The 8,261-nt window shown below is 42.5% G+C and overlaps 1 long non-coding RNA gene across 1 annotated transcript; it reads right to left on the bottom strand.

Annotated features, from left to right (window-relative positions):
- Positions 1 to 4,103: 4,103 nt before the first annotated feature.
- On the bottom strand, positions 4,104 to 5,609 carry LOC118377444 (uncharacterized). The gene is made up of 3 exons (XR_008071628.1): positions 5,449 to 5,609; positions 4,888 to 5,016; positions 4,104 to 4,541 (listed from the first exon to the last, which is right to left on the bottom strand). It is a non-coding gene; the product is annotated as an uncharacterized LOC118377444 (long non-coding RNA).
- Between the last annotated feature and the right edge of the window lie 2,652 nt (positions 5,610 to 8,261).

Here is an 8,261-nt window from a genome sequence, read left to right on the forward strand (position 1 = left end):
GAGGGAGATACAAGTCTCCAACTTCAGCGATTTTTTGCAATTCGTTCCAGTCATTGGCAACAGAGAACTGGAAGGAAAGGCGGCCAAAGGGGTGTTGGTTTTTGGGGATGACCAGTGAGATATACCTGCCGGGTGCGTGCTACGGATGGGTGTTGCCATCGTGACCAGTGATCTGAGATAAGGCGGAGATTTACCTAGCAAAGGCTTATAGATGACCTAGAGCCAATGGGTCTGGCGACGAATATGTAGCGAGGGCCAGCCGACAAGACATACAGGTCGTAGTGGTGGGTGGTATAGTGGGGCTTTGGTGACAAAACGGATGGCACTGTGATAGACTGCATCCAGTTTGCTGAGTAGAGTGTTGGAGGCTATTTGGTAAATGACATCGCCGAAGTCGAGGATCGGTAGGATAGTCAGTTGTACAAGGTTATGTTTGGCAGCATGAGTGAAGGAGGCTTTGTTGCGAAATATGAAGCTGATTCTAGATTTAATTTTGGATTGGAGATGCTTAATGAGTCTGGAAGGAGAGTTTATAGTCTAGCCAGACACCTAACTATTTGTAGTTGTCCACATATTCTAAGTCAGAACTGTCCAGAGTAGTGATGCTGGTCGGGCGGGCAGGTGCGGGCTGCGGTCGGTTAAAATAAATGCATTTAGTTTTACTCGAGTTTAAGAGCTGTTGGATGCCATTGAAGCTTGTTTGGAGGTTAGTTAACACAGTGTCCAAAGAAGGGCCAGATGTATACAGAATGGTGTCGTCTGCGTAGAGGTGGATCAAGGAATCACCCGCAGCAAGAGCGACATCGTTGATATATACAGAGAAAAGGTCAGCCTGAGAATTGAACCCTGTGGCACCCCCATAGAGACTGCCAGAGGTCGGACAATAGGCAGTCGAAAGCCTTGGCCAGGTCGATGAAGACGGCTGCACAGTACTGTCTTTTATCAATGGCGGTTATGATGTCATTTAGTACCTTGAGTGTGGCTGAGGTGCACGCGTGACCAGCTCGGAATTGGCCCAGCGTCGTACTGCTATGGCCATCTGGTAGGCCGTCATTGTAAATAAGAATTTGTTCTTATCTGACTTACCTAGTTAAATAAAAGGTACAATTAAAATAATTGTATTTGATACCATAACACTAATTCCGCTCCAGTCATTACCATGAGCCTGTCCTCCTCAATTATGTATCTTATGTATCTGCCAATGGTAAATATTAAAATACCCCAGAAGATGTGATCTAATTCTGCACTAGACGGGATTCAAAACATCATACTGGCAAAAGGGAACAGTGGGTTAACTGCCTTGCTCTGGGGTAGAACGACAGATTTTTACCTTGTCAGCTCGGGGATTCGATCCAGCAACCTGTCAGTTACTGGCCCAACACTCTAACCACTAGTGTGTTTCAAAGATTTAGAGTGAGGAAACGACACCAAAGGTGTTATGTTCTGTTCAAATTCTGCACTGAGCTGAACACGAAGCACTATAATAGTGCTTTCAACCACTTGCTGTAGTTCTCCCAGTCCCTGGTAAAGGTGTTGCTCAACACTTGACTAACACACCATGTAATGTTTCAAAACATCTCAGGATGATGTGTTTCAATACTCCAGAAAAGTTAAAGGTTTTCTTCTCCTTCAAGTTGGTGGCAGCTCAGTTGCGGTAGTTGGAAGATCATTGAGAAGTGAAATAGCAGTTAGTAAGGCCTGTGTGTGTTTTTGTTCTCTCCAGGAACTCAGGCTAGTGGCTACAATATGTCAACAACTATAAAGATTAGCCCACGTCATCACACAAAACGCTGATTGTGTAGGTACTGTGCCCTGCTCGTGCCACTGCAACTATCTTTAACAACAGACAGATGTTTTATAGCTTTCAATAAATATTCCGTAGGGGTGGGAGACTGTATTTACAGTCCCGGCTTAATTTTAACAGTGTGATATATTCAACAAATATAATGGTTATGTTCCAAATCGTACCCTGTTCCCTATATAGTGCACTATTTTTGACTAGGGTCCTAGTGTAGTATATGCAATAGGCTGCTATTTGGGATGCATAATATAACGCTCAACAGTGTCTTCTAGCATTGTCTTGGAGTCATTCTCTCTCCCACATGATTAGCTGTGTCCTGTGGAGCTGAACTCAGCAACAACAAAAATAAACGTCCCTTTTTTCATGACCCTGTCTTTGAAAGATAATTTGTAAAAATCCAAATAACTTCACAGATCTTCATTGTAAAAGGTTTAAACACTGTTTCCCATGCTTGTTCAATGAACCATAAACAATTCATGAACATGCACCTGTAGAACGGTCATTAAGACATTAACAGCTTACAGACGGTAGGCAATTAAGGTCACAGTTATGAAAACTTAAGACACTAAAGAGGCCTTTCTACTGACTCTGAAAAACACTAAAATAAAGATGGACCAGACAGGACTGGCAAAAAGTGCTCTTCACTGACGAGTCACGGTTTTGTCTCACCAGGGGTGATGGTCAGATTCGTGTTTATCGTCGAAGGAATGAGTGTAACACCGAGGCCTGTACTCTGGAGCGGGATTGATTTGGAGGTGGGGGGTCCGTCATGGTCTGGGGCGGTGTGTCACAGCATCATTGGACCGAGCTTGTTGTCATTGCAGGCAATCTCAACGCTGTGCGTTACAGGGAAGACATCCTCCTCCTCATGTGGTACTCTTCCTGCAGGCTCATCCTGACATGACCCTCCCTCATGTGGTACCCTTCCTGCAGGCTCATCCTGACATGACCCTCCATCATGACAATGCCACCAGCCATACTGCTTGTTCTGTGCGTGATTTCCTGCAAGACGGAATGTCAGTGTTCTGCCATGGCCAGCGAAGAGCCCGGATCTCAATCCCATTGAGCAGCTCTGTGGCCTGTTGGATCGGAGGATGAGGGCTAGGGCCATTCCCCCAGAAATATCCGAGAACTTGCAGGTGCCTTGGTGGAAGAGTGGGGTAACACCTCACAGCAAGAACTGGCAAATCTAGTGCAGTCCATGAGGAGGAGATGCACTGTAGTACTTAATGCAGCTGGTGGCCACACCAGATACTGACTGTTACTTTTGATTTTGACCCCCCTTTGTTCAGGAACACATTATCCCATTTCTGTTAGTCACATGCCCCCATCCACCCATTATAACATCGACAGATTGTGTGGTCATGATGAAGTGACTCTCACACATCTCTAATAATAGCAGGTAATCTCAGCGGGTTAGATGAAGGAACGGTGACATCACAACAGGAAAGTGTCCAGAGTACAGTCCTGATTTTAATTAAGATGACAAATACTAATTAGAAAGTTTTTATCACAGATAGTAGACAGTTCACGCTTTCAGATCTCAAAGTTCTAAACCCTCTAGAATACGTTTTGGTCATTATTTTGTTGTTGTGATTGTTGGTTATGTTTAGTGATGCTTCATCATGTGACTGTCTGCGGGTTCTCTATTCAGGTCATTGATGGATTATTTTGCCACTCTAATGTCCATTCAGTCTTTTCTTTAACCTGCACCTCGTAGTAGAATCTCCCCGAGGAGAAGCCCTCTTTTCCCAGGACACAGACGCCAGTGTTGAACCTCCCGGGGTTGTCAGGGAGGTTCTGTGCTCCGTCTCCATATCTCACCTGTTTCCCATCACCAGACACGATAAGCCAGAGATGTGCTGTATCAGGATCAAAAGTCACATCTACTGCACACTGTCTGATTCTCTTCAACTTGATTTCAGGCAACTTCTCCATCTCTTTCTTGAGCGTCTTCCCTAGCTCAGACACAGCTCTCATCACAGGAGCCCCACAAGGATTCTTGTTTACACTGATCTCAGACCAGTTCTTGAAGGAGGTGGAGGTGGTTCTCAGTGTGTGACAGCTGATGCAGTTCAGTGCTTTTTCTCTGTAGCTCGGTGATTTCCTGCTCAACTCTTTGATAAACTCTTCAGCCTGCCTCTCTGCTGCTTTCTGCTTCTTCTCAATCACCTCGATGAGCTCAGCCTGGCTTTCCTCAATGCACCGCACCAGAGCAGTGAAGACCTCCACACTATCTGCTATGCCTTTCTCGGCATCTCTTGCTGAGGTCGCCTGAGTGTTTTATCTCCTGAATCTTCTGCTTTCGTTCCTGGATCATCTGCTGCACTTTCCCTTTAGTCTTCTCCAGCTGAGCCTTCCTCTCTCCACACTCTTCCTCTATAGGACAGTCTTGTGAGTCTTGTGGTCTGTCTCGGTGCAGATTTGACACACACACGTCAGGTCTCTCCTGCAGAACATCTCCAGGGGTCTGCTGTGTGTCTGACACAGCCTGTCTTCCAGGTTGTCCACAGGGTCGATCGGCTTGTGTCTCGTCAAGGACGCCACTCTCTGAGGAGGCTCCAGGTGAGTCTCTCAGTAAGAGACCAGACACGCCAGACAGGACTTCAGGGCCTTGTGCTCACCCTCGGTACAGACATCACAGGACACTTCTCCTGGTTTGATGAGGTGTAGGTCAACTTCTGGGTTGATGGTTGTGACTTTAACCGGAGACAACTTCCTGGAAGTGATCCTATTTACGCTGAGATCAGTAATATAATAATATAATAATAATATAATAATAATAATAATATAATAATATATAATAATATATATAATAATAATAATATAATAATAATAATATAATAATAATATAATAATAATAATAATAATAATAATAATATAATAATAATATATGCCATTTAGCAGACGCTTTTATCCAAAGCGACTTACAGTCATGTGTGCATACATTCTACGTATGGGTGGTCCCGGGAATCGAACCCACTACCCTGGCGTTACAAGCGCCATGCTCTACCAACTGTGCTACAGAAGGACCACAGGTCTCCTGTCAAAAGGTATATTTGTTTTTACACAGTGGAGACACTCACAGAGGTCAGTGGTATCCCTGTATCCACTAATACAGGACTTGCAGAAGTTGTGTCCACGTGAGAAGGTGACTGGGTCAGTGAAGTCATCCAGACGGAAGGAACTGGAACGGCTCTTCAGACAGGATAACTCTGGAGGAACAAACCCCAAAAAAGTGATGTCAAACTATTGTAATACACAGTTGATCACAATACAGTGCATGTGGACAGTATTCAGACCCCTTTCCTTTCCCCACATGTTGTTACGTTACAGCCTTATTCTAAAACAGATTACATAAACAATATTATCAATCTACACACACCATAATGGCAAAGCAAAAAAAAACTGGTTTTTAGAAATGTTTGCAAATGTATTACAAATAAAAAAACAGATACCTTATGGATATTTCTTAGCGAATCTGCTAAAAATGGCACCGGAGAGGATGGCAGACAACAATGCTATTTTGATAGTAGTTTTGCGTTGTTTGCAACTTGTTTTTTCAACTTATTTTGTACATAAAGTTACTGCTACCGTCTCTTATGACCGAAAATAACTTCTGGACATCAGAACAGCCGATTACTCACCTCAGGTAGAAGCATTTTCCTTTAACGAGTCCGACGCAAAGGATATACTGTTTTCCAGGGAACAGGCCCAAATCCCTATCATTTGCGTGAAGAAAAGACTGAGAAAAAGGGGGCGGAGGTCAGGCTGCCTTCTGAGAGTACGTAATTTTGCACGCCCAATTTTTCAGTTTTGATTTGTTAAAAAAGTTTGAAATATCAATAAATGTCGTTCCACTTTATGATTGTGTCCCACTTGTTGTTGATTCTTCACAAAAAATACAGTTTTATATCTTTGTTTGAAGCCTGAAATGTGGCAAAAGGTCTCAAAGTTCAAGGGGGCCGAATACTTTCGCAAAGGCACTGTACAACCATGAGAACACAGGAGTGGCTTCGGAACAAGTCTGGACTTGAATGCAATCTAAGATCTCTGGTGAGACCTGAAAATAGCTATGCAGCGAGCGATTTTCCCATTCCAACCTGACAGAGCTTGATAGGATCTGAGAGAAGAATGGGAGAAACTCTCCAAATAAGAAGACTCGAGGCTGTAATTGCTGCCAAAGGTGCTTCAACAAAGTACTGAGTAAAGGGTCTGAATACTTATGTAAATGTGATATTTTTTTGCATAAAAAAACAAAAAAACATTTGCAGACATTTAAAAAATAAAAAATAAAAACGTTTTGCTTTGTCATTATGGGGTATTGTGTGTAGATGGATGAGGAAATATAACAACTGAGTTCATTTTAGAGAAAGGCTGTAACGTAACAAAATGTGGAAAAAGTAAAGGGGTCTGAATCATTTCCGAATGCTCAAATATATTGTAAGCATATGTGGCGAGGTTCTCACATATACATCCACATGAAGATATTTCCTGAAGTTGAATTCTCATGTATTAAACGGTTAAGGTTCAGTGTGAAATACATTAATACACACACATATATATATATAAATTACAAACAAACAAGTATTAGCTTAGCATAAGTGTTTTCTCTCCTTACATAAGTATTTTGTCTTCCAAGCAGAAAAAGGAGCAGTGATTCTACAACTCTGACTTACTTTTTTGTTGTTGTTATCCAGTTGAGTTTCACTTCAGCAAAATGATGTCACTAAGCCCTTCCCTGACTTGAACCATTTCCTACCATGATGACTTCGCCTCTTAAAGGGATAGACCCTCTGAAATTGATGCCACTTTTACAAGCTTGACTCTTTGACTCAAATATAATGTTGGTACAAGGCAAACACACCAGTCCTGTCTTAAACTTAAATGGTTAAAAATTCTAATTAAAAATCATCAGAATTGACATTGGATAAAAGTACAGAGCCAGAGTGGCTGCAATTGGAGGAACAATGGGAAAGTAATGCTGCTTTGAAATTTGATAAACTTGTAACCACACTTTTGAGAAAATGCTCCTTGAAAAGTTTTGGTTGAGTTTTTTTTACACTTCTTTGTTCACAACCATTCAGCATTGTTCACAAGCTCTGAAGCCTTTTCTCCACCTATCTCTTTAACGATTCACACGTGAGGCCATGTGCTAAACAGAGTGAGTAAGGTGGTGTAGTAAACAATCAAAGATTTAAAAACTAAAAGTGGTGAAAAAAAGTAGCCTACAATAAGGAACAACTCCAGGTAAGAAAATAAAGAACGTAAGATCAATAAAAGTAGTGCCAATCATGTTGGAGGTCAATTAAATAATCAAAACGTGCTTTACATACCAAGGGTTGTCATGGTTTCCTTGTAGAGACACCACTGCTTTTGTCACATGGGATGGCAGCAGCTTTCCACCAAAGTGTTTGTGTCTTGGGTGGGGTCCTGGTAATACTATTTCATTATCCTCTGCATAGTTGTTGATGAAGTTCACCACTCGCTGCAAGTCCTCATGCTTCAGGTGTAACCTGTGCCTGCTCGGCCCGGCTCGCTTTTGGATGGGAGTCATTAGACCATTCTCCTTGTATGATTGGTGGAGGAGAGTTAGACATGTTCTGCTGATTCCTGAAAGACAAATACCAGATACAAATATTTTGTAATTATTACATGAGGCCTACCTAGACACACTTTCCTAAATTGATGGATGTGAAAGAGAGGCTACAACCACCCACCAGCCACGTCTAGCGAAGTGGAGGGGTCTCTATTGTCTAGACCTGGTCACATGTCATGAAATACTGGACGTAAGATGGATGCAATCACCTCCAGACACACCTGGCTACGTTGCTGGGTCATATAATCATCTGGCAAAGTGGAGTCTTTTTTGTTTAGACTAACTGGCTAAACAATTAACCATGATCCCAACCCACACTACTAGCAATACAAACAGAATGTCATAGCTTGCCATGCGGTAGCAGAAAACATTCTATGACTAGGGTAGCTAGAGTCTATGCCTTGCGGTCGGAGGCCAAGTAGTTGCCATACCAGGCAGTGATGCAACCAGTCAGGATGCTCTCGATGGTGCAGCATGAAATTATGTGTTATGAATCTACAGGTAGCTCAAGTTAACCAGCTAGGTTCAATGTTAGCTAGGTAGCTAACAGTGCGCTTTAACATGCAATGAAAACGACTTTCTGACCAAATTTGAAATGTATAAAATCTCAAATGTTTCACGGTCATGGTTGCCATTAGTTTGAAGATGTAATCCAGGGAGACAGGTGTTTTATACAACAGCCTTCTGTGTTCTCTTTTCGACTCCGTCCGCATTTGCAATCAAAACATCAGAATTTTCTGTCACTTTCTCATACTCCTCTTTTTCACGGGCATTCCACTGATTTCAACTCAGTCAACTTCTTCCGTGATAACAACACTGTTGATCTCCGTTTCTTCCCGTCACAGAAGACTTTACATCATC

Source organism: Oncorhynchus keta, chromosome 19 (genome assembly GCF_023373465.1).
Source record: "Oncorhynchus keta strain PuntledgeMale-10-30-2019 chromosome 19, Oket_V2, whole genome shotgun sequence".
Classification (NCBI taxonomy): domain Eukaryota; kingdom Metazoa; phylum Chordata; class Actinopteri; order Salmoniformes; family Salmonidae; genus Oncorhynchus; species Oncorhynchus keta.